This window comes from Wolffia australiana, chromosome 16, assembly GCF_029677425.1.
Source record: "Wolffia australiana isolate 7733 chromosome 16, ASM2967742v1".
Classification (NCBI taxonomy): domain Eukaryota; kingdom Viridiplantae; phylum Streptophyta; class Magnoliopsida; order Alismatales; family Araceae; genus Wolffia; species Wolffia australiana.
In genome coordinates this window covers 5232104-5259679 of record NC_135850.1, presented here as the reverse complement: position 1 = coordinate 5259679, position 27576 = coordinate 5232104, and positions in this window count along the sequence as shown.

The following is a 27576-nucleotide window of genomic DNA, read 5'->3' as shown; positions in this document are numbered from 1 at the left end:
ACGGTGTGCATGGAAGGAGGCTACGCGTGAAGTGGGCAGGGGCGCAGCATGCGCGTGCGTGGAGTGCTCCAAGGAAGAGGGCGTGTGGAGTGCAACCTATGCAGGACGCAGGCACGCAAGGTGGCGGAGCACGGGGGTGCTGAGCAAGTTGGTGAAGGGGATGTGACGGCGATGTCAACGGCGGTGGCAGCGGCAACGAGACGGAGACGATGAGCAGGAGCAGCGACATGGTGCTTTCAAAATCAGTAATAAGAAGGGGATTCTTGGTGATTCATACACAAAAACCAGATCAAGAAAGCTGCCTCTTAATATAGACTTCAAGATAGGGCTACAGAGTGGGCATGGTTACGATGGTCCCTTTTACGGAAGACTTTGGACGTTGTAAGGCGCCATGGCGAAAGATCCCACGATCTATTCCTATACTATCAACGATAAATTACCATGGGGAGGCGACGGGAGCCAATTGAGAAAATCAACTCCAAGTATGCCTTCTTGGGCATGTTGTCCTTTATATAGGGTAGGGGGCATCCCCAATCGAGACAAAATGGGAAGGAACCATCTCATGATGAGCGGCCTTCCATTAACGACAAAATAAAATAAACAATATAAAGGAAGAGGCCCAAGCACGACTAGGCATGTCCATAATTCAAGAAGGAAATGACAATTAGACAAATATGAAAAGAAAATAAATCGTCTAATAACTCGTCACTAAGCCGTGTACCTGAATGATATGCCGTGGGCGTCATCTTCGGTGGCTCGGTGTGGCTGCCGGCATCCTTTGGTGTTGGCGATGAGATGGTCCCCCTCGCATGTCTTTCTGGGCATTGAATTAATTCTACATGAACACGGATATATTTTATCACAATTATAATACACTTCCTCTATTTTTCACAAAGCAAATATGGAACATTGTAAAGCCTCTTTAACTCCATGTGCTATCTCACCAGTTGTAAACAATGAAATCTCATCCTATGATGTTGTACTATATCAACAATTGGTTTGTTCTCTTCAATATTTGACCATGACAAGACCATAGATTGCCTTCGCAATTAACAAGGCTTGCCAAAAAATTCACTCACCCTCATCTGGTGATTGGCAAGCCCTCAAGCATGTTCTACGGTATCTCAAAGGGAGTATCAGGTGTGGTCTGTTAATTCATTGTAATTCTAATTTTACCATCAATGCTTTTAGTGATGCAGACTGGGCAGCAGATAGCTCTGATTGGCGATCGATAGGAGCATTCTTACTCTACATCATGAAGAATCTTGTTTCCTGGAATTCAAAAAAACAACCAACGGCTCCACATTCCAGTACCGAAGCTGAATACAAAGCCCCAGCGAATTGTACATCAAAAGTCTTCAGGGTCGAGTCTCTTCTCAACGAAATTCACCAGTAATCACAAGCTAATCCTATTATCTGGTGTGATTACATTGGAGCCACATATCTTGTGGCAAATCTAGTGTTTCATGCTAGGATGAAACAAATCAAATTTAATTTTCACTTCGTTTGGGAGAAAGTTACTAGCAGCAATATTCACATTCAGTTTGTCATAAGTGAAGGACAACTTGCTGATGCTCTCACTAAATCTCTACCTAGAACCAGATTTGAGGAGTTATATAGTAAGCTCAATGTCATCATTTATCTGCTGTTGGGCTTGAAGGGGGGTGATAAGGGAATTAGAAACTCTTGACACGTCGGTGCCAGTTTGATAGATTACGTGGCGCTAGATCGACAGGTATGGACCAATAGGACTTGATTCAAAGAGTAGTGTAATAAAATTGAGTCACGTACCCCAATATCCATTATGGAATTCAGCGTCTACGATTAAATATAGGTTCAAACATAGACGGACAGGATTAAACATAGATAGGACTTAATATAGGATTAGGATCAAATATAGATAGGCATTAATTGAATGTCTAGGGTTTGTTTTAATATAGCCATTATATATTGTTATAACGGCTATGATTAAAGCATAGTAACTAACTATGTAACAACTAATAGTTATTAGTATAAATACAAAGAGACTTTAAAATAACTCTTGGAGGGATTAACACGATCTTCAGCTTAGGCCATTCTTCTCTGTGAGTGAATATACCCCCCTTCAGGGGTATTACTGTAATACTCTCTCTCTCTCTCTTGTAGGGTTCTCTCCTCCTCTACATAAGGAGGAACCCCCCCACTCCTTCTTTCATACTCTTGAGATTATACCATTCTACCTTTCCACAGTTATCAGTATAAATACAAAGAGACTGTAAAATAACTCTTGGAGGGATTAACACAATCTTCAGCTTAGACCATTCTTCTCTGTGTCTGGTCCCTTCACCTTTTCTTCTACATCCTTATTGTTATGTGCAAGATCTCAAGTTCACACATTTGCTTCTATGGTTATTGAGGACAACATTAATCGATAGGGACTCCCTCGTCATCATTGACGGTGTCCTCTGAATCTTTTGTGTTTTTGCACTACTACGGATCTGGCAGAATCCTTCAATTATCATCTTGTTGCAACCAATCGGATTGTGTCGACCGACCAGATTGATTGCACAATTAGATTGGGGAGTGTGAGTCCTCAGATTTGATCATAATTATTATTTATTTTTCGTCGACTGTGTCATATCGGTGATGTCTCGCACCTACTGTGATACTCCCAATTCATCTCCAACTTGCGGACCTGAATCTTCTCGTGTGACTACACCCTAAGAATGACCTTAGTCCATGGTTGAACTATTCAGTGGACGTGTCTCATGCACTCATTTCTATCACTCTACCTTGTCACCCTTGAATGTGGAAGTCATACACCAAGTGAGGCCATAGTGGTGGCAGAATACTTAGCCATTTATTTTAAACGTTCTAACTTCTGTTTCACTCGTGTCGTCGACTCTCGCCAACAACTATCACACTGCATCAAAGGTCACTCTTCTTTATCAATTTCCCTCCCTTTTATTGCATTTGATTACATGTTTCAGTGCTGACTTCTATTGCGTGCTTCCTTGAAAGATATCTTTGTGTTAGAGAATAGCGACCAATTAATGTGTTAGTTATTTTTTTTATTTGATGGTACTTGATCAGTTTACACTTGTCAACAGTGTGGATGGTCATGAACTGTAACATTCCTTACCTCGTACGCCTCGAGCTGAACACTCGGATTAGTCGAAGCTTGGTCGTGTCATAACTCCTCTGGTGTCATCCAATTGAGTATGTTTTGGTTCACCCAGCGGCTAACAAACTTCTCGTTAATTTTATCCTATCATACACATCAATTCACCTCATCATCTTGTGTCTTGTGCTTGCTAACCTGTGGTGTAACACAAACGACTCGATCTCGGTCATCATGTTACATCACAGCATGCCTAGCGGACAGACATGTGCTCCCTCTCTATGGACTTAGCCTAATTTCAGCCAAGTCTAAGAGCGCTCGACCTAATTTGAACTGGTCCGAACTGGGACAAACCAGTTCCGGTTTGAATGATATTGTACGAGGTTGGAAATATTACAACTTGGCTTACATGGTAATTAAAATTTTAGTAGCTTTTTTCTGTTCATCAATAAATAATAAAAAAGGTGTCCTCTTTTCAAAGGTATTTCACATCAGAACGGATCACCATAATAATAATACAATGATTGCAACCTACGATAACACATTGATGGATACTGGCTCCACATTCAACATGCAACACCATGCACCATGTATGTCCCGTGTTTTGAAGTTGTTTGTGCCGCGTCACTTGAATAACAATGAATTGAATTATAATTAATTTTATTCCTTCATTTCTGTGAGTTATTCTGTAAAAGATTATTACACTAATATTTTTGATTTATCTTTAGGAGCCAAAAATATATTTAAAATGGGTACCAAGTAACCTGAAAAAAACAGTCCAAATCCATTTAAACAGATTCTTGACAAACATTAAAAAGTTGTTATTGTAGTTGGAGTTTCAACGCAACGACTTCAGTACTATCAAACTATTTGAGATATTGTGTTTTGAGAACTGTATTTTGTTCACTAAAGATGTCCCCACAAGGTGGAACTCCACATATGATATGATTGAATCAGCTTGGGAGGAAAGAAGTGTATTATAGAAGATGGCGAGTGACTCTCTCAACACCAATAAAGTCAACTCTTCTGCCACTCATGAAGAGTGGAAGCTACTAAAGCCCTTTTATTGTGAACTTCAGGCTTTTTTAACACAACTGATGTAATCTGCAAGCCCAAATCTGTTAAATGATCAACTATTTTTAGCCCTGTTAATTTTAAAAAAATCAATGGAAACATCTATTGAAGGTCTAGACAACCCTTTCTAGAGTATTGTAAGCATACCCCTTAGCTTTTAATAATTAATGTCCCATAAGAGTGAATGTGTTTCCATTAAGGATAAACTATAATATTATGTGGTTCCCTATAAGACCAACCTATGCTATGCGTTGCTACAAAGTTTGATCCAAAAACTAAAATTGCGTTGATTCTAATAAGTGAGCAGATTTCAATTATTCGATTGATACTTAGGTTGCTTCAAAGTATATCAAAAAAGTATGCTTTTATATTTCATTTGACCATGTATTCTTATATCGACACAAATGTTCAGCATATTACAATAAAATAAGAAATTTCTGATTGATTTTATGAAGCTCGATTTTAAATATTTTAGTGATTTTTTAGACTAACCCTTATTTGGATCCTTAGAGTCAAGTAGATTTCTCAAACCATCTTGGGGTTTATTTGCAAAAGATGAGTTAGGTAAATACCACGGTAAATTTGAGATAACAGTGGGAGAAAATAAGAAAGTTAAGCCATATAATAGATATGAAGAAGAAACCCAACACATAATAAGCCTGCTCTAGAAGCCCATTCAAACATCCTCCAGGAACAGGTCAACTAAAGCAAGAATTGTAAAACTAACCCACAATTTTAACTAACCTGCACTGAAAATCAATAAATCTTAACCCTCTAAACCCTTGGAATTAAATCTAATGTGTGGAAGAGTTAGGCCACTTCAATTTATTTTTTTCTCCTTTCTCCACTGTTTGATGTTGGATTTCTGCTCCCAACTTTTTCTTGGAAGCCTAGTGCATCAGACTTCTTTGATACATTTATCAGCTACAAGATTGTGCGAGAGATAGTTAAATGGTCGCGAAGATTATTGTAGAAAGATCACCACTTCGCCCTTGAGGGAAGTGACAAAAAGGTTCAAGTAATATCCTAAATGTATGATTTAAATTTTCTTGCCTTTCTACATTGGCAAAGATTCCATTTGTATCATAGGCTTCATGCATTCAAACACACCAAACAGTACTAAATAATTTCTGCTATAGCCAAAGTCATAGAATTTTCAGTCTACTACCTGCTTGGTAGAGCACTGTCGCCATAAATTGCACCTGAATGCTTTCTTTAATGTTAAAACTATTTTATGGCCTTAAAAATATCTAGTAATTCATGGAAAATAACTTTTAATTAGTATGGTTATCTAAACAAAATAAATAGGTATTTCATTTATTTATTAAAGGTTTGATAATTTTTTCATCCTTTATAAAAACAGTTAAAAACCTATAAAAAAATAAAATTACCTTAAAGAAGTATTTTAGTCTACTCCCTTGGTACCTCCTCCTTGTGTATTCCATCTTTGCTTGCCCTGCTCTGAATAAGGAATTGGATGACCATTGAGAAGCTCCTATTCAAGCTCACCAGCAACCGCGACGTGATGCCCCAGCCAACACGAAGGACCCAACTTTCAAGTACTCTGCTCGACAATGAGTGGGTAATTTATGCGAGTTATTTCCCTTATGCTTTTCTTTATGGCAAGAACATGTAATGGGCCACCTCTTTAGGCCTAGTTTATTCAATGTTTTTTTTTGTTTAAATTGGCGCATTAGGGGAAGGTCTATTAATTCGACCATCCCCCTAATGGTCCATTGAGGCATTAACCTATGTATAAATGGGGTATGCCTTAATGTAGGATGAAGTTTTGGCATTTGAAAAAAATCAGGAAACGTGTTTCTTTGTTTCTTTCCCCTTTTCTATTTGGTGGGTCCCCCACCTAGATCTGCCGGAAGAACGGGTCAGGCGACGAGGAAGAAAAGATGGGGTCGCCAAATTCTCTGGCGGATTGCATTTTTTGTGAAAAAAAGAAGGGACACGGTTGATTCTCTCAACATCACGGTATCTGTTACTCATCACCTGGATATTCTTCGTGCAAATTGGTCGCTTGTTCGTGATGCCGACGATGGCCGTTCAGAGTTGAAGGAAGCTTCGTCGGTGAATAATTCATGTGAAATCACAGATATTCGTCAGATTACGGTGGTGCCAATTCAGAATCATCAAACTTCTGATTATGTGTATTCTATTGTTGCAAAACTCTGGTGCCGGCCGGGTTATTCAAGCCTCCCCTGTCCGCCGGGTTGCCCACGTGAAGTCAACGGTGGTGATTATCTTTGTGTGGTTTCGATCATATATTCTTATCGTGATTGGATGTTCGAGAATGACCAGGCAACGACAATTTTCTCATAGGAGTCTTTCCAGTCCAAAAGCCGTCGCCAGTGGAACTTTCGCTAGGTTGACGGACACCCTCCGATGTGACTTTGCTTGTTATCCATCTACGACCAAATCTTTTGACCGAACGGAGATAACCCGACGGTGGTTGACGGCTTTCTTGAGCCACTTCTGCTAGATCCATTACTAGTCAACTATTGAATTCTCGAGCCTGGGAAGGACGATTCTCTGATGAGCAACAAATGCAGACGGAGTTTCTTCCGCATATCAACCATGTGCGTCAATCCGTACTGAGCTTATGAACCGGTCATTATCTTATCTCTGATCCTCTTACATTCTCAGCTTGATTACTTTAGTGCCATTCGTATCGTTCCCCTGCTGGTGAGAATTTTATTTGTACCTACTAGACCTAGCCACCACTTCATGGAGAGCAAACTTTACTCTCTTTCTTTGATGTCAGAGTAGACTTGTTATGGTCAATGGTTGTGGACACGTACGCGCAATGATTGCTTCCCCATTGCGTCAGTCTTCAAACTGATCCGTTGGGTTATTGGGAGCCGTCGGGCCCTAGACCTCTCTTTTATGTCGAATATTCCTATTGTCCCAATCGGCAACTTCTGAGTATTATCCGTAAATATTCCAAATAATGGTATCATTTCCCGCGCATACTATTTGCCATCCTTGTAGTATAAACGGACCTGACAAATCTGTCGCGTTGTGTTACATCAGGAATATTTTACAAATATTATTGCACATATCTGAGCCTTGATACAATTGATTTAGCACAGATTTAGGTTTGACTTCAAAATACCATTCAGTTATTGAAGGTACACCTCTTCCAGGTTCTAATTTATCAAAAGTAAATTTCATTGATGAAGAAAGAGTAAATGAAAACTATAAAGGTACTAATACCTCCTCGAGATCAAGTAGATGGTTATCTAAGTGAACCTCGCATTCCTACGGAGAATGACTCACATGAATTGTGTAATCATCTCGATTTAAAAATACCCTTGCATTCTTATTCTTGCAAAAAGAAACATATCAATCTGTGCATCAAATGCTCCATCAGAGCATCTTTCTCTACAGGGCAAGGAACTGTGACATGAAAAAAAGGAAGGTTATGAGTGGAAACAAAATCAATTTTGAAAATTATGAAATGTTGGACACATGATGACCATGTGGATGACTAGGAAATAGAATCTAAAGCAAATGGTAATGTAAAGTAAGTAAAATAAGTGCTGCTTTTATTTGCTTGAAGTGACATTGATCTCTCTTCAAGAAATATTATCTTGATTGCATGATCTTGCACATGGATTATGATGCTTTTCTATGCTTGTTACAGATTGAGAAGATAAATAATGATGCACAAATAGAACTGATGAAGAACCCATTGGCTCCAAAGCAACAAAATATAGGAGCAAGCAGAGACAAGGAGCCACATGTAAATTTTCTCGAAAAAAATGATGATATTTAAAAACTCAACATTTTTTTTTAGTATTTTTTTCGTAATGAAGTTGGGAAACATCAAACTCTTGCCAAATTTTTATATCACGGTGTGATGAATTAGTTTTGTAAATTGTATAATTTTACACTAAAATTGATTCATTAATTTTTATAATAAATCATTTAACCCCAATTTGACTTAAGGTTGTAATGCAGTTTAGGTAAAGGTTTAGGTTTTTTCATTAAACTGGTATTGAGACAAAAACCAGCATTCCATACAAAATCAGTCTCACCTCATATCTCTCATCAATACTAACAAATTAGGAAGAGTTTGACCTATTTAACCTGTGATTACATTCAATATTTCTATTCCCTACTCAAAAAAAAGTTGTAATTGAATCTTCCAACTATCAACCATTGATATTGTTATTCTATAACAGTGACTTCCACAAAGGACTTAATATGTTACTAAGGACACACCCCTGATAGTGTTACATGCACATGCTCGTATGTGACTACTGTATTATGATATTATATTCCAATGCAATTAAATTGAGTGAGCAATACATGTGTCAAATTAATTGCATTAAACTGGTATTGAGACAAAAACCAGCATTCCATACAAAATCAGTCTCACCTCATATCTCTCATCAATACTAACAAATTAGGAAGAGTTTGACCTATTTAACCTGTGATTACATTCAATATTTCTATTCCCTACTCAAAAAAAAGTTGTAATTGAATCTTCCAACTATCAACCATTGATATTGTTATTCTATAACAGTGACTTCCACAAAGGACTTAATATGTTACTAAGGACACACCCCTGATAGTGTTACATGCACATGCTCGTATGTGACTACTGTATTATGATATTATATTCCAATGCAATTAAATTGAGTGAGCAATACATGTGTCAAATTAATTACATGTTACATGTGTCAAATTAATTAAATTGAGTGAGCAATACAATAGTTACTTTCCTCGAATCATGTATCATAGAGATTTAATTGCATTGGAAATTTTAGACGGAGACCAATATACAGATAAATTAGCACTATATGGCCACCCTTATTTGTTTTATTTAGCTGATCTTGTTCCCATAAATGAGCACATAGTAATTCCATAGATTAATTGTTTTTATCTAATTTTTTTTCTGAAGTTCTTTGTATGACTACCTTGATTGTGCTATGCTTGAGTGTCAAGAATGTTGATTTATGTCATAAATGTGTAAGGGCTGTATTGTCCTGAACCATCGACAACATCTTGATGTCCAATCATGTTTTGACTGAGTCATATGGTTTTGAAACCAAAAGATTCAAACATGTGTTTTCTCATAGGTAGTACAAAATATGGATGTGATTGAGTTATAAAGAGGATGCCAATCCCAACTAGAGGAAATGGCCTCGAGCAAAAAAATGCATAACTTCCCTGGCCATGATAGTCAAAATATTGTTCACTAGTGATCCCCTTTACATATCAGTGGTAACTATACTTGCTTTTTAAAGTTTGATGCTCAACCCCACCCTAAGTTGGGAGTTTCATGTTGGTGAAGCATTATACAGATTTGCTAATGGGTGACAGTGAAACATTTATGATAGATTTCAAACATATTTCTATGGCCAATAAAGGATAAGTTTTAGCTTGTCATCCCATGGCTGAAAACTTAACCCATTGATTTCTTCAAGTTTATATATAGTTAGCAAATAATGATTTTAAATAACTATCATTAAAACTTTATATTTATGAATCATAGTGATGTATAAATTATAAATAATAAATTTTATCAATAAGTTAAAGTAAAATATGTGTCAGCACAAACTTTAGGTTCTGATGCCAGACAGGTTTGGGCTTTGCTCGCTTTTTTGTTAGTTTTCATTCTTCACTTGATCCCATAGTTGTGATAGTTCGATTGTCTACAATATGCCCAATCAAAAAAGAAGAATAAAAATATGATATGCAAACCCCCCTAATTATGTGGCTATACACACAGGTGAAGCTCGTGAATGCCTTGAAAAACTCGCCCATGTACAATATCAATGATGGAACAATTTCCGTATAAAATACACAATGTTTAGCATGTTTTAAAAATTAATTATGATTTTTTGCTAGGTTCTTGTGAATACAAAATAGCTTTTAAAGCTTTCAGTGATGGAGGACCCTTCACAAGAGCAAGCCCGAGTTCCCCACTAGCCACACTGTGGAGCCTGAGCAGAGGGGAAGAACCCAAGCTTCAAGTATCAAGCTTGAGAACAAGTCTCCCGAGCTCTTTTACTTTCTACGTGTTGTCTGAATGGATTTTTCAGAGGGCCGTCGTGTTTAGGGCTCTCCATGTCTTTTCCCTAGTTTTGGTTTTATTCAGCCCATTGGGGCAATGACCTTGTCAGTTTCCACATTTTCCCTAATTTGGCCTATTAGGCAACCCACCTTAACCGTTATAATGGAAGGTATGCCTAGAGGACCAAATTACATTTGAGAATTTGAAATTTTTCTTCTTCTCCCTTTGGGTTCCCGCTTTCCTCCATTTGTGGCGAGTTACGTTATTGTTTTTCTAGAGTATCATTGAGGAGATGGTCATTGGACGACCAAAATAATAGCTGCTGTCTCTCGAATACTGACATTCACCTCATGCTATCATATTGTTTGAAGAATGCTCATCGTCATACGCGCACCAAGCCTGTCCCGCCATCATCGCAGCCCGACGCAGTTATTGGAGAACCTCAACACCACCGCTGTGATGTCGCCCATCGGTGTCCTTCATCGGATCATCCTCCTCTAGCAGTTACTATCTGATCAAGGACCTATCCTTTGACTATCATGAGCGCAAATAGCCACCGCCACCGGTTCATCTTCCGTCGGTGTATCTCGCACTAGCTATTGTTTTATAATCGAGGGCATCTTCCCCATCAAGCCCAATCTAGATGCACCTGTCTCCAGCCATCGCCATACGACTAACGACGCACTATCTTGACTAGTGTTTGCCCGTCCTGATACCGGTACCGGATGACGGTATCGAGACGGATGCTGTATCAAATACCGGAAAGGCAGTTTTCGGTATCCGTTCATTTTGATATCCAGATATCAGATATCGGTAACAGATATCGGTTGCTATAGTGCCCATATTCGATACCGATATCCGTCTCGATGTTGAGATCCGTCTCTGTCTCAGGGGAAGGATGACGATATCGGATGTCGGATGTGGATATCGGTTTTCGATATCCAACACTGATATACTACAAAAATATATTTCATTCATTATTAATGAGAAATTAGGAAAAAAAACTTGCAGTAGAGGGTATTTAGAGCTTTTAATTTGTTTATTGGTGCTGTAATATATACAAGTCGAACTTTTTTTTCCTTCCATATGGGATAACAGCAAGATTCCGAGATTAACAAACTCTGAATACTTTATCCCAAATGGAAGATAAAAGAAAGTTTGGCCTGTATTTACTAGACGAAGTATTAATATCATAAATATATATTATATATGAGTGGATTATAATATAAAGAAAATCTATCGATATAATATTAATTCACTTAATATATTTACCTTGTGTAATATATACAGCGCACGATTTTATATATCTTCCATATGGGATAACAGGATTCGAATTTTAATGTAAACTGCGAATCCTTTTATCCCATATGGAAGAAAATAAAAATATTACACTATATATATTAATCGAGGTTCATCACATATCAAAACGTAAGTCGTTAGATTTAAATAAACCAATGAGTGAGATAGATGGAATAATTATTGTCAGTTGATAACAATACCGAGATCTGGATACCGGTTCCAATATCCAGATATCAAAAGCTGATATCCAGCATCCGGTATCTGTCGCGTCCCTCTACCTATGGTATCCGGTACCGATATCCATCTACCCCTCAAAGACGGATATCGTCTGATATTCGATATCCAATATTTTGCATTGTCCCATTTTTTCCCACATATCGGATATCGATTGTTCGATAACGGATGACGGATTGATATCAGTTGGGCGAACCCTAATCTGGACCATCCAAGTCACAAGCCAGCACCGTTGCCAAATGCATCCACCGTCGAGCAGCCTCGACTAGTCGATTACATGTCAATCGCTATGCGCTGGATCAACCCTCCTTGCATCACGGATCTTTGCCACTACCAATTGTGGATCAACCATCGTCAGCCATCAGTCCCGGCCCCCTCTCTTGTCCTCGACTGTAAGCCATCGAGCACCCGCATGGGCGCGACCACGGTGGCGCGTACCAGCCACCATAGTTGCCCCGGTAATGGGCAACGCATGATCCTGATCGAGCTTTGCCTAGATTGTTGTTGTCATCTCAGGATGCCGCCACCACCAGTCCTCACTAAGGAAGGTCGTGGTGTGTAGTGTGAATTCTTGCATTGCCCCTGGGAATTTTCAACCGCGCAAAAGGCTTAGTGTGAGGCGAGGTGCGAATTCGTGCAAAAATTTGCACGGCACATTGCACTGATTCTCACAAATCAAAAATATGAGAGAAGAGCAAGACAAGAAATGAGAAAGAGACAAGGAAGTGAGAAAAAAAATGAGACAGAAGAAATGAGAGTGAGAGGGAGAGACAATAAACGATAAATAGAACGACTGGAAGAGAGATAAAAAATGAGAAATAGACAGAGACAAGAAACAAAATAGAGAGAAAGAAGAAACACGAGAGATAGACAGATAAAGAAAGATAGAGAAGAAACTTGAGACAGAATAAAGTCGAGAAAGAAAAATACAAGAGAGAAGAAAGGAGAGAGAGAAGAAGGAACGTGAGAGAAAGAGAGAAAAAACCAGTGAGAAAGATAGATAGGTAGAGAGGGAGAAGTAACGCGAGAGAGAAAGAGGGAGAGACAAGAAAGAGAGAGAAGAAAAGGGAGAGACAAAACAGGAGGAAGAGATAGTCAAAAAACAAGAGAGAAGAAAGGAGAAAGAGAGAGACAAGAAATGAGAGAGAGTAAGAAAATAAATGAGAGAGAGAGAGAGGAAGCACAAGAGAGTGAGGAAAAGAGAGAGAGAGAGAGAGAGAGAGAGAGAGAGAGAAGAAGAAATGTGAGAGCTATAGAGAAGAAACGAGAGAGAAGAAACAAGCGAGAGAGAGAGATCAGCTCTATAGGCTGTGCAAGTGTGGGTTGAGAATCTGAACCTAACCAGTGGTGTGCGACCGTCCACCGTCGACTAGAGAGGAAGATGAGTGACTGAGAAAAGAAGACAAGTAACCTTCAAAAAAGCTGCACATTCCCACTGGTTCGCACCCGCAGATGTAATGCAGGATGACTAGGACTAACGCAGTTGGGATATGCTTACTAAACTAGGGATGAATGAAACAGGCCACAAATCAACACGATCGATCTTTGAACATTTAAATATGCTGAAAATTTTGATGGTTCAACCCCTTTCCTCGATCGAGGGCGGGAGCACTATCATACAACAACCATGGTGAAAATAAAGCTCCAAATCCAACATCACGAATGGCTAATCACGAGAAGATTCAAACCTAATATACTTAGTTCAACGCTGGTGGAAAAACAGAGGAAAAACACTAGATAAGATATACCGACACCAAAGAGGGAAGAATGAACCTTTGGCACAAAAGTAGTGTAAAGATGCGATAAAGGAAATGTCGACACATCATTGACAGGATCGAATGATGTGCGCTTCGACAGGGTGTCACCTATCCAATTGCACACGATGGCTGCTAGTGGTTTCTGGCAGAGGCCGAGTGCGCAAAAGGCAGCATGGGGTGGACGCAGACGACTGTCCTCGTGGCTGTGAGGGCAGGCGTACGGGCGGCGGGGGTTGGCGGCCGTGCACGCACTGGGGAGTGACCGTGCATGCGGCTGACGTGGGCGGGCAGCCGTGTGTGTGGCGCATGTGAGCGGTTGTGCAAGCGGTGGGTGAGCGGCCATGCGTGTAGTGAGTGAGCTGCCATACGCGCTGGGAGCGCAAGCGAGCGGCCGTGCGCATGGTGTCTATGGGCAGACATGCACGCTGTGGCCGGGGCCAGTGCTACACGCGATTGGTGCACATGGCGCTGCATGCGGGTGGAGATGATGGCATGCGGTAGATACGTTGGCAAGAGGCAATGGACAGAAGATCCCGTCTCTATGGCGGCTGCGACAACAAGAGGCGACGGCGGTGCCACTAGAGAGAGGACTAGGTAAAATTTCTCAGAAGAAGAAAACTTCAACTCCAAAATAAAATACCAAGTAATTAAGTATAACATTGGCTCTATGTGTAGGCATGGGAGGAAAGAGAAAACTTAAATAATTGTAAATTTTAATTCTAATTAAAAATGATGCCTACATCCGGAGTACAAAGTCAGTGCTGGCGACATGTCATAACAGGTGATATCTCCTAAGGTAGTGGTGTCACGTCTGGTGATAGTGTGCGGTCGTGTGCGCCACCAATTCCCTTGAGGCCAGAATAACTTGACTCCGATGAGTTGACGTTACGGAGTTCGAGTGGGGTCAGCAGAATTGGGCGAAGGCGTACCAAATCTTGTTCCGCAATCCACGAATCATCCATCGATGGTTTGCCCTGCCAATGAACAAGAAAACTCTGCATTGTTCCACCCTCGATGAAAGTAATTACCTCATCCAGTATGGACTCGATCTTTTCAAGCCAATCGGAATGTAATGGAGGGGGAGTGGACAAGTCAAACTCACGCACCGGAAAGGCCATGGGTAGGGACGGGTTATCAGTTGAGAGAGGTGGAGGTTTGTAGACAACCAAATCCAAAATATTGAAAGTGGGGCTTATCCCCAATGTAGAGGGTATAGCAACAATATAGGCATTTTCCGTACTCGTTTTAAGATCAAGAGTGGCCCGACGCTACGAGCATGAAGCTTAGTAGCCCGCTTAGAAGAGAAACTCTCCGGTCTTACCCTCACTATCACCATATCACCTTCATTAAATTCTCCAAAATGGTGATGCCAAACTACGGTTTGTTTATGTGATGAATTGCTACTCACGATGCAATGATGAATTTCTTCATGCAGACTTCTAATATGCTTTGCAAATGGCTCATCGTCATCTAAGACTCTAGCATGTGGCAGCGACATGGGGATTAAATCGGTAGGTTTTCGTGGGGAATGACCATGTACAATTTCAAAAGGACTCATGCCAGTGGTAAGATTGACATATGCATTGTAGGCAAACTCTGTGCACGGAATGATACTGTCCCAAGATTTGAGGTTATCCCCGGCTAAAGGTCGTAAAGGATTGCCTAGACTCCTATTGAAGACCTCAGTTTGACCATTGGTTTGTAGATGGAAAGTAGTGGAAAACTTGAGTTTAGTCTCTAAAAGGTGCAAAATTGTTTTCCAAAAATAATTAATGAAGCGTACAGCTCTATCGAATACTATACTCTTTGGAAAACCATGGAGACGGACAACTTCATTAAAATAGAGTTGGCCAACACAAGAAGCGTCGGAAGTTTTAGAGCATGAAATGAAATGGGCCATTTTAGAAAATAATCAACAACAACCATAATGGAGTCAGGACGCTTAAGAGTGCGGGGAAGTGCCAAAACAAAGTCGATGCTTACATCATCCCATGGTCTAGGAGGACCACAGAGAGGAGTGTAGAGACCTGTATATTGCTTCACTTGTTTGGCTAACGCAGACACTCAACATTGAGAAATAATATTTGCCACATCTCGTTTTAATGAAGGCCAAAGGAATTGATGTTCAAGTGATGCAATAGTTTTATCCCCCTCCAAAGTGACCACTTAGGCCTTCAGCGTGTATTTCCCAAACAAGAAAATCTTGAAGAGATGTCTGTGGAATGCAAAGGCTATGATGATGAAAAAATGTATCCATTTTCAAGAACCTAATCTTTGGTTTTAGGAGTGGGACCTTTCTCTAAGGAATGGATGATAGATCAAAAAATCAAGGCAATCTACATAAGTCTCTTTCAACTATTCAAAATCAATCACATCAAGCTTCATAACATTGAACAGGTGGGGTTCGTATACTCAATGCATCCGCAACTTGATTCACAATTCCTCTTTATGCTTTAGGGCAAAGGTATATGATTGGATATACTCAACCCATCGACCATGGCTAGGATTTAACTTTTGTTGCGAATGGAGATGCCTCGTGATTGGAATAAAGAAAGAAATCCTTAGAAAGGAAATAGTGGCGCTGATGACATGGGGACTGAACAATGGCATAAAGTTCTCTATCATACGTAGACTGTTTGAGATTTACGTCATTTAACTTTTCACTAAAATATGCGATGAGATGATTTTTTTGACTCAAAAATCCTCCAATTCCCAAACCGGATGCATCACACAACCTCAAAGATTTTACTAAAATCTGGTAACCAAAGGATGGGTGCTTGGGTCATCTTAATCTTTATCTCCTCAAAGGATTTTTCTGCTAAAGTAGTCCACTCAAAATGGCTACCCTTAAAGAACTTAGTCATGGGTGCCATGATTGTACTAAAATTCGAAATGAAGCGATGATAAAAGTAGATAAACCATGGAAACTACAAATATCATGAACGCTCCTAGCAGTAGGCAATGAAGTTATGGCTTTTATTTTAGCAGGACCTACTGAAACTCCTTCTGAAGATAAAAAATCCCAAGGAACGAGACACGATCAATAAGGAGTGAACACTTCTTAGGATGCGCATATAATTGTTCGGCCTTTAAAACTTCACCTCCTCGTCGTAGGTGATGGATATGGTCATTCTTGGATTTATTATAAAATGAGTATATCATCAAACTAAACTACGAAAAAATTGTCAATTAAAGGTCAAAGAACGTGGTTCATCAACCGTTGAGAAGTGTTGGGAGCATTCGACAATCCAAAAGGCATAACAGTCCACTCATATAGGCCATCCTCAATTTTAAATGTAGTTGTCCATTCATCTCTAGGACGGATTCTGACTTGGTGATAAACTTTCTTTAGATCAATTTTTTAGAAGATCACTAGACCAGCCATTATATCAAACATATCATCAACACGTGGAATTGGAAACCTATACTTAACGGTGATATTATTAATGGCTCTACTATCAATACACATGTGCCAACTCCGATCGTTTTGGGTGCAAAAATGCAGGAACTACTCATGGACTACGGTTCTCTTGAATGAATCCTTTGTCCAAAAATGCATGAACTTGCCGGTGAAGCTCCTTATATTCTGTGGGATCAATACGATAGTGAGGGAGATTTGGTAAGGATGAGCCGGGAATAAAATCAATGGCATGCAAATTTCTCGCACAAGAGGAAGGGCATTGGGTAAATTCTAAGTGAAAACAGACTCAAATTCAGCCAGTAATTACGAAATCTCTGGTGGTAAAGGGGTGGAATTGTCCGTAGAATGATTAAGAATCATTGCTAGACAAATAGACAGTTCATTATCTAATTATTTTTGAAATTGATGCCCATTTAGAGGATATAAACCTAATGAAGTAGATTTTGGTGTAGGAAGCTTAGGATATTGGGTATAAGGGTACCAAGTAATCTTCTTGCCATTATAAACGAAAGAGCAAGTGTTACTCCTACCCTAAATGTGCATGTCATTATTATGAAGCCAAGGAAGACGTGGGATAATGCTTCCAACCTTCATAGGTAACACATCACACAAAACCTTTTCCTCGTATGATTGTACTTTGAGGGGAATGAGACATTGGTTCTTTGCAAGGATCTATGTGGCATCAATCCATGAAATATAATAGGGGTGAGGATGATCAATCAAAGGTAACCCTAAGTGGCATCAATCCGTGGGCCTGGGTAAATTTCATTCAAGGCCTTCCCCTATTTATACTAAGTGGGTATTTTTGCATAAAAAGCCCAAACCATAACTATATATTCCGACATTCAAAAAACCATTTGCATGTGACCCTCTGGGCCCATGTATCAATCTAGTTAATGACTCCACTGGCCCAATAACCTTTATTACTATTCCAAATTAATTAACTTTATCAACATATATATGAACCCTCGAGTCTCTAACACATGGGGTGCCAAGCTACACCTCGTGCCCTAAAAGATATAAAGGAGTGTGTATCGACTCACTCATGGAACCTGTCCATCATCAGTTACCATGTATGTATAATCCCTCATCCACTTGACGCTCCTTGGATGACTTATGGTATGGTCAACTGTCAACCCTAATCGGTCATCCTAGTTAGTAATGATGCATTCGAAAATCATCAGAGAACTCTTCTCCGATATGTCGCTGACTTGGCCAAGGACTTCATCGCATCATCTTCCTTTAGCTGTCACCTCTTATATGGAGGGCGGAGGATCCCATCTTGACCACTCAATCGTCTTCGTGAACATCTTGATGTACCCAAACTAAGACTATTTAGAATCCCATGATTAGAGACTCGTTGGCCATAGCCAAAGTACAACTGTCTGTCCACAAGATGTTTTTGGTGTATCGGGTCTAAGGATCACTTACACAACCATGACGTGAATCACCCTGATTGACAGTTAGGTATAATACAATTCAGGGATTGGTACGGATCAATTTAGTGAACTCTTTCCACTAAAGAGCACCCACTATGTATCCTTAGTGTCTCCACACTAATGGCTATGGAAACGGCCATATTCATCATATGAGTGAGGCTTGATAGGGCTGTTTTATCCGGATACTACAATGTCCATCTCACGTATCCTTCAAATAGGAATGTTTAGAACACATGCTTAAAGACTAGTGATCTCCGTAATATGATCACGTCATAATTTACTATGTACGATCATGTATTCATCGACTTTCATTATCAGCATCACAAGTGCAGTAGAATGAATATGTTCTATTAACGAACATGGAACAAGATGTGGAATGTGTGATTGGCTTGCTGCCTGCATATATTTCCATCAACTACCACTATCAATGATTGGCTTGTACATCTTATCACCAATCTTAACATAAGTATAAAATATGGATGTCCTCAATTCAGAATCATCGATGTAAGGTTGGGTATTGGTGCATTGACCGATTCCCCTAGTGGAAGAAGATTGATGATGTCGAGTAAGAGATGGCGGGCAATCGGTGATACCAATAAAACTCTCCACATCATCCTCATTGACAAATTCATCTACAACATAACTTTCTACGCTATAGTCTTCTTGTCAAGTTACGAATATTCATTTCCAATATGCAATGCTCTAGGTAGACACTATGATGCTCTATGGCCACATCCTTGGCATTTGAAGTATGTCATGCTGAACGGGCCAACCTGTGCCAGGATTGGATGAGTGTGGGCTCTTGCGGTAGAGTTGAGCGATGACGAGGTACGACCATTAATAGGCAAGGAGTTGGATGATTGAGGTGTAGGAGCAGGAGTATGGTGATCAACGGATGAACGATTTGTGTAGGTTTAGGTGTTGGAAGAGCTAGAGTTGGATTGCGGGAAGATGATCTATTACGATAAGAGGGGTATGTGCTATCGCTTGGAGAGGGACGATCGCTAACGATTGGGGTGTTATAAAGTGTTTGGCTAAGTTTTATATCTTCTACTATTTGATAGGCTTGCTCAAGTGCGGCAGCCTTTCAAACAAGCAATTCTGTTTCAAGGTAGGGATTAAGGCCAGACCTAAAACGGAAAATAGCCATACGAGGATTTTCCTCTACCCTACACCTTACGAAAAAATCTGCAAATTGTGTGATATATTCGGGCAGTAAGCATCTTCCCTATTGGAACTTGTGCCATTGATCTAGAAGATTATCCAAATAAGCAAGATGAACGTATTTCTCTTGAAGCTTATCCTTCATTTGCGGCCAGGTCTATATAGGTTCATCTCGTCGGTTATAAATAGAAAATTCACGATTTTCCCAAAAAATTTTGCTTGACCACTCGCTCTCATCTCAGCATATTAGACATTTTGCCACTCATGAAAATCATAACATTTGAAATAACTATTTAATTTTGACTCCCTATCAAGGTACTCCTTATTATCTCTAGATCCTCATAGTATGGAACATCAACATTGACACTCTTTCGGATCTACTGCCGTTGGTTGTCATGATCTGTACGATGATGGTCTCTAACTTGTACTCTATCCTCAGGTGGAGAGGGATCATCTCCTTCAAGACAATTCCCATTCCAACCTCATTGGCTATCCTAAGGTGAGTAGGGGTCATTCGGAGGTTGATGAATCCTATCACGATCAGGATGCCTAATCACGACAGGTGGATATGGATCCTTAGGTGGATAGGGATCGTCACAAAGAGGATGATTCGAATCATGACCTGGGGTTCTATCGTCACAAGGATAAGGATCATCACGAAGAGGAAGATTCCTATAAAGACCTGGGGTTCTATTCTTAGGCAAATAGAGATCATCACGAGGAGGACGATTCCTTTCACGACCTGGGGTTCTATCTTTGAGTAGATGCAGATCATCACGCTCACGACGGTTCCGATCATGACCTCCGTGTCTACCCTCTGGCAGATATGGATCATCATAATCAGGATCATGCTGATCATGCCCTCGAGCTCTAAGCTCTGGTGGATAAGGATCGTCTGGTCACGGCGATTCCTATCATGACCCCAAGTTTCTAATTGACGAATTAGGAACTGCATCAATGGAGTTGGTTAGATGGTTTTCCATGTTGGTGAGATGTGTGTTCATGTCACAAAAACCATTATGGACAACCTCTAACATACAATCTACATCCCTGTGTGATGAGGATGGTGGAGCAGCTGGTGACGACTCTCGGTTAGAAAAAGAAGCCTCTCAATTATCAAGGAAAGGATTAGTCATGGATACAACACATTTGCCTGAACACAGACGCATGCAAGATGAAATGATAATGGATGATGTCTATCAATGCAAGGAAGTTACGCAGACACACGTTAGTCTCTAATATGGATTTGATGTGGGATGACTAGGACTGACGCATGTGGGATAGGCTAACTAAGCTAGGGATGGATAAAATAGGCCATAAATCAACACAAATGATTTTTGAACATTTGAATCCGCTGAAAATGTTGATAGTGCAAGCCCTTTCCTCGATCAAGGGTGGAAGGACTATCTTACAACCACCAAGATGAAAACAAAACTCTAAATCCAATATCACCAATGGCCGATCACGAGAACATTGAAACCTATTAAACTAAGTCCAACAACAGTGGAAAAACACACCAGAAGCACTAAATAAAAAATATTGAGACCAAAGAGGGGAGAATGGACCTTTCACACAAGAGTAGTGCAAGGAGGCAATGCATAAAAATGTTGATGTGTCATTGGCGGGATCGAATGATGTGCGCTTTGACAAGGTGTCACATATCCAACTACATAAGGTGGCTGGTGGTGTAGGCAGTGGTCGAGCAGACAGGAGGCAGCATGCAGTGGACATAGGTGACCGTGGTCACTACAGGCGCAGCTGGCCATGTGGGCGGTCGGCACGGGTGACCATGCACGCGGAGGGTGAGCGAGCATGCACACGATTGGCGTGGGCGTGCGGCCATGCGCAGGGTGGGTGCGGGCGGCTGTGCGCGCACTGGGTGAGCGGCCGTGCGTGCAGCGGGCACGAGCAGGCAGCTGTGTGCATGGCGGCGATGGGCAGACATGCACGATGTGGGTGTGGGCAGCAATGCATGCGGTTGGTGCACATGGCGCTGCATGCGGGTGGAGATGATGGAGTGCGGTGGGTGCGTTGGCAAGAGGTAATGGACACAAGATCCTTTCTCTACGGCAGTTGAGGCGGCAAGAGGCGGCGACGGTACAACTAGAGAGGGGACTAGGGAAAAATTCTTAGAACAAGAAAACTTCAACTCCAAAAGAAAGCCACCAAGTAATTTAGTACAACATTGGCATATGTATAGGTATTGAAGGAAATAGAAACTTTAAATAACTGTAAATTTCAAATTTAATTTAAATGACGCTCGCACCCCAGGTAAAAAGTTGGTGTTGGCGACGTGTCATGACATGGGAAATTTCCTGAGGTAATGGTGTCAGGTCCGGTGATGGTGCGTGGTCGTGTGCGCCACCATGATGTTTGTGCGGTATGCAGTGAGATGTGCATCCGGTGTGGTGTGTGAAATTCACACTACAATAGACAAACGCGGAAAAAAAAGGCTCACTCTGATGGACCTTCCCTAGTCTTCAATAACGGCTGCACGTGACCAGTTTATGATCACAACCACCAGTTCTAAGTTGCAACCTTGCCCATGCAAGTTTGCATTGACCAGTACCTAGGCCCCTGATTTGATATGTTTTACTAGCACGTGCCGATCGTTTGCAATTGCTTGCCCAGCGAAGTCGTTGCCTACTAGTTTCGATGTAGGACGTTGTCGAGGACGTTGTCCACTTGGCACTGAGTATGACGGCTCGGTACTGATAAATGATGAAGTGTCGGATTACGACGGTGTCGTCATCTGACAGTACCCTGACGAGTATGTAACTATGTGAAGAATGAATGCCGTACATGTCGTACGTGCGGGCTTCGACTCGAGGGAGGCACTGAGCTCCAAGCTTAGACAGGAGTTGCCGGGTGACGGCGATTGTGTCCTCTAGAACCTCGTCGGAACAACCAGGACATCTACAACCAAACGGAATCAATCCGTAGGGCTCGCACGTAACGGATGTACTTGTGCATACCGGTAAGACACTCAAGTTTGTAGTTTTCTCTCATTTGCCTCTCTCACCTACCTAGTTCGAGCGCGGTGGAGATGGGACGAAAGAATACAGCAAGGAATAATTAAACGAGCCAGGGGAGAGGACGTCAACGGTGGCTCATAGTGTAGGACTTCGTCCTCGTGGGTGGCGTGTCGAAGCGGGTGTAGTGGAGAGACACCGGAGGAGGCACGGCGGGTCAACGTGCAGGGGATGGTGGCAGAGCTTCTCGTAAAGGATGGACGTCGAGGAGGATGAACGGTTCAGCAGTGCGCGCGGAGCCTCGCACGGTCGACCAAAGCCCACGGACCGGGTCGGCTGAGCAGTTATGGAATGGAAAAGTCCGGCTGTCACTTTGACCAGTTTGAACTGGTCGGGCAAGCAGCCAGATCGGGTCGGCTGGGCCGCTCGACCGGGTCAGATCAGCCAGGTCGGTTGATCGATCCAATCGTCCCAATAATGGCTGATCGGCCTGGCTGATCAGTTGATCGGTCGGGTGGGGTCGGCCCGATCGGTCTAGTGGACCACCTGGTTGGGTCGGGTCGACTATCCTGTTCAGATCCGGTGGCCGTCTGACCTGTCAGGTTGGTCATCGGCAATCGTCGACGTTGGACGGCATGGTGGCGTCGGGTGAGAGAAGGAAACGTCGGCTTAGGGTGCCGGGGGTGGTGTTAGGGGCTTTTCACGGCGTCTGCACACGTGAAAGGCTGGCGTGAGGGCGCTGGCTGGCGAAGGCAACAACGGCTAGCGAAGTTGCATGAAGCACGCGTTCAGTGGGCAGCAACGCCATCCTTGGCCACAGGCAGCGACGTCAGGCTGCACGGCAGCGGTTTCCTTCTTCTCTTCCTTCCTGTTCCTTCTTCTTCCCTCTTCTTCCTTCTCTTTGTTTCTTCTCAAACGAAGAAGGGAGACCAGTACGTGTTTGACAAAATGCTTAAACGAAAAAATACTGGTCTAAGGACTTGGGGCGTCCATCTCCTCCCTTATATAATGGGGGGGAAGTGGGCCCCTAAGTGGGCCTTAAGAGGGTCCATTTGGGGAGCCCTTATATATGGGCTGCCTCCTTACAACAAAGAAAAACAAAGACATTAAAAGGGGAAATTGAGGGGGAAATAGGAGAAAGAAAGGAGAAGCAAGGGGGGAAAGGGTTAGAGAAAGGCCCATCCCCCTCGACGATGGAACGACGGTTGGACGAACGTCGGGAACGTGACAAAACACGATGAAAATGAGACAGACAAGAATGGAAAAAGAGACAAAACACAAGAGAGAGAGAGACAAGAAAATAGAAAGCATAGCTGGAGTGGTTTCACCCGGTCTTTTACATCGAGGGCGCGTGATGTGGATGATGTCGATGACGATCTTCGATGGCGTGGGCCATCAGTTTTCCCTCACTAGAGACAATTACAAACTGCCTCGAGCATTCGAGTGCTGTTCCACAATTCACACCGCTCTTCTCCTCTTTTTTGGTATTATTACCTTCGTAATTGTTGTCCCAACTTGCTCCTCTACTAAGAAATGACAAATCCTGAGTTTAGCCAATAAATGCTGAAATGGGAAATTTCGTTCTTAATGTCAGTCCCCTGTCGCTCTCGACAACTGTTGTGGATGCCTACGGACAGTGAACATGTCCCGCCGCGTCAATCTTCAAGCTGGTCCATCCGGTCACCGGGACCTGTTTCCTACCATAGACATCTCGTGTCATTTATTTGCTTCATCATCATTGGTCATTGGTTTTCCATTGTACCATCTCGTTGATTGTAATACAATGGCATCAACCATCCATGTTCGCATCACAAACTATCACTTCCTCCATGTGATGTAACGCAATCCACTCGATCCCGGCCCCAATATGTTTCATCATTCATTCATGCCCTAAAGCCCAATGGTAATGTCTCTCACTAAGCACTACCGTATGAGATGCGATGTGGGTAATTTTCACAAATCCAGGTCTGCTTTGCGTTATAGTTATCTCAATGTTTCTAGTTAGTTATTTCATTTGCATGCACATAGTAATCACAAAGGAGAACATCTCCTACACTTTGGTACATTCAGGCATTTTATAATCTCAAACATTAGACATCACTAGTTAAACTACCAAGGACAAACAACATTTGGACGTGTTGCAGTGAGTGACGAGGTGATACTTGTATGTATGAGCATCAAAAATTTTCTTTTACTAAAATTATTGCTTTTACGCAATTCTTTTGGCAGTTATTCATTTGCAACGTTCAGATCCTCAATACTAACATATCTTGATTGTTCCAAACATAAACACTAGAGTCCCTAAACACCTTTTTCCTTTCAACCCACATGAGAGCAGTAACATGTTTTTCAGAGATTTATGCATGCATGGAGAGCTTCGAACTCCACCGATATAGACAAATTATCTTATAGAATGAGGAATTTCAATTTCCACCTAAAATAGACATGTCATATTGGGATACTAAGAGTTCTTAAGTAGCCCAATAAATGAGACTATAGGGTCAAACGCAAATGGTTTCAGGACTTCCTAAGATATTACTTAACTTTGGATGTTTTTATGAATAATACCCACTTAGTATAAATAGGGGAAGGCCTTGATTGAAATTCACCCATGCTACAATTATTCATGGTCCTTCCCCTTCTTTTATCCCCTCTCCCGATAGCTCCTCTCCAATCCCAAGGTGATCACGATAATGTAACGATGATGGAAGAGGGTTAACAAAAATTGTTTAGGCAAATGAGGAGATGGGGCATGTGAACATCAGGTGGATACTTCTAGATACTACACACATGAGCAGCTCCACATGAGATAATTGAGAATTGAAGAAATATTTGGCGTGATTTGTGCTAAGGTTATTTATTTCCTGTTTCAATCATGTGGATAGCCTTCCTCTGTTTGGCGTCGTGGCGTCGTTACGTTTTCACCCATACAATGGTTTTCAAAATATTTTTTAGGAAATCGACGAGATAATACATATCTTCAAAGGGAAGAACTTTACACTGAATAAAAAATTGATATATTAATTAGAACAAACGGAGAAGGGTGTCAATCTCATATTATATGTCCTATTTAAAGTCCATTCATATTAATTTATTATTAAATACATGTAATACAATCTTGTGGACAAGCTCGTACATATGATTTGCCATTGCTCACATACACTGCTAAATTTATTTATAATGTATATAATGTGTTATTATTCGGATACCGTATTTATACTTCGTGGTGAAATTTGAAATCATGGAGGGTACACATTTTCTATTATAACTCTATGTGAATCAGACAAAATAATTGTGCTATAATTTGTCTACTGATATAATTATATGTTACATTCTTGGATATTTATTTGTTGTTTTACTTGGTTTACGAACAAGAACCATCATTTTGCAATGCACTCAACATACCTTTCAACTGAACCTTAAAGCACCTCATTACCTATGGATCTTGAATTATTTTCTTGCTATGGAACTTCCTTCATATGTTATTTTTCAGATTAATAAGCCGATGATCAATTTTCTTTAGATCGAGGCATCTACTACAGGCTGAACTCCCAAATGGAATTCAACCAAAAGCACTTGTTCCCACAATTATCTATTCATCTTTTAGCATGGAATACCATATCATTATCAATGACGGTATGATCCCCACAATGCATGACTATGAATTTTACTAAGTTTTGATAAGCTCTAAGTACCAAACTTTGCTTATGCATTAAGTGCTTTAGAGGCTAATTTATTATCTGGCTATGTATTATATTTATTATTTAAGGTGATAACTCCCAATTCAATGAATAAGTTGCAATGTTGATATCTTCAAAAGGCGTAAACTTTTCAAGTGAAATATTCAAATAGATAATACAATTCTACAAAGTAGATACACAAAAATAGACAGAATATATATCCCCTCAATGTATATATATTTAACAGTACATATGTACGTAACCATAGTAGTTTAATTATAAAATTTTGCCTGTCTCAATAAAAAATATGATATAATGGTATTATGAAATATGACATTATGTACTTGGTGACCTTTGTATACATGCATTAAATAAGGGTTATAATAAATTAGTTGCTCCATTGTTGATTTTCTTGTGCTGGAGTATGTATACTTATGTTAAAACTTTATTTGTTTCATACACTCATGAAATTTGTCATTAATATTGTTTGATTACCATGAGAGTTTAGCCTCTTCTACTCTGCAGATACATTTAAATTAGCCTGCACAAATTATGTATAACAGGTTTATATCACTTGGATCACCTTTTATTAATGATATTCGTCATTTAGGGCTATATATGTACCTCATTGCTTAATTTGTTTCTGGATGGACTGCATAAATCAGAAACTTATTTGTGGAATTGAGGACTATATTTAAGTTTACCCTATTTAGTGTCGACGTGTTGTTTTTACATGTGATAGGAAATACACACCTATTATTGGGATTTGGCTCGACCTGATTAACTGAATGTTGAAGGGGTATGTAGATATATGCACATCCTTGGTTCGAATGAGACACGGAATAATATTTAATATACTTGTAACTTTGATTTTGGTATTTGCCCTTAACATGTAATAACTTTTGTCAGATTGTAATTTCCCCATCAACACTTTTAAATGGAGGCCTATATAAGTTTTACTGCTAATGAAAATAATTTCTATTTTAGAGAGGACCCATTGTACAAACTAAAATAATGAATTTTTTGTAACAATATAACAGCCGGATCAATGAATAAACGTTAAACTTTTATGAAAACCTACAATTATTATCATATTTAGACCATGCATGAAAATTATAACCATATAAATCAAATGGTGAACTTATGAACTTGCAAAGGCGATAAGGTGTACCTTTCTCATCTGGCATTCCTGCTTCTGTGAGTGCTGATATTGACACTTTATGAATCATTCACGGTATTATAAAAATGAGTTTTTTGAAATTTTGGGTCGTTACTATTTGATTGATTAAGCCAGCAAATAAAAACTGTTCTTGAATCAATCGTAACTGCCGCAAAACATCTGTATGTGTATATGTTCATATCTCTCGTACATAAAATGTTATAAAATATGGAATGTCTTATC